The 883-nt window shown below is 31.5% G+C and overlaps 1 protein-coding gene across 1 annotated transcript in view; it reads left to right on the forward strand.

The window, feature by feature from the left end:
• LOC107730361 (transferrin receptor protein 2-like) overlaps positions 1 to 883 on the forward strand; it is a 17,118-nt gene that overhangs the window by 5,532 nt on the left and 10,703 nt on the right. The window lies entirely within an intron of this gene.

The following is an 883-nucleotide window of genomic DNA, read 5'->3' on the forward strand; positions in this document are numbered from 1 at the left end:
ATGTGGGGGCGTGTTAGAACGAGTCGTTTTAGGTAGACACGTGGTTGACTCTTAACTTTTATAAAGAATATCTCTTTGGATTTGAGACTTTAGTCTTTGCAACTTTACAGATCTTCTTTATGCACCAAGAGCTTGTAACACTCCAAAGAGAAAGGAACAATTGAAATCGCATCATATGACCCCTTTAATACATGTTTAATAAGTTATTTTATTTTGATGCATTTTAAAATCATTTATTTAATTTAGCATTTTTGTGATTTATTTTTTTAAATAAGTGTTTTGTTTTGATTTGTTTCATTTTAAAATAATTTAATTGGACATTTTTATGATTTGATCATTTTTTAGTGTTTTATTTTGATTCGTTTTATTTTAAAATTGTTTATTTCTTTTGATTTCACATTTTCAGTTAACCTCATTATTGTGATTTTAAACTGAAATTTCAGATATTTTTCCTCAGGATCAGGTTTTAATATTTTAAATCACTGTTTGTTTTGTGTGTAAATGTGTTTAGATGTGCCAGACTGAGGACTTTCTCAGTTCTTCTCATCATCTTCAAGAGTTTTTTTGGTTTCTCTGCGGGTTTGTGAAGCTGCTGGAATTATTCATAATTAAACCTTAAAAATCCATTTCTTTTACATGTCTGCAGGAACTCATGTGAAGCTTTTCAGTTCTTCTTCATGATCTTTAAGAGTTTTTCAGTGGTTCACTGGACTGATTTAAGCTACACAAATACAACTAAAACATTATATTTAGCTGTTTCATCCTGTTTTATTTGACTCTGGTCCTCAGCTTGTGTGTGTGAGTGTGAGTGAGTAAGAGTGTGTGTGAGAGTGTGTGAGTGAGAGTGTGTGAGTGAGTGTGTGTGTGTGAGTGTGTGTGTGTG

Source organism: Sinocyclocheilus rhinocerous, unplaced genomic scaffold, assembly GCF_001515625.1.
Source record: "Sinocyclocheilus rhinocerous isolate Xijiao unplaced genomic scaffold, SAMN03320098_v1.1 scaffold3991, whole genome shotgun sequence".
Taxonomy (NCBI): Eukaryota; Metazoa; Chordata; class Actinopteri; order Cypriniformes; family Cyprinidae; genus Sinocyclocheilus; species Sinocyclocheilus rhinocerous.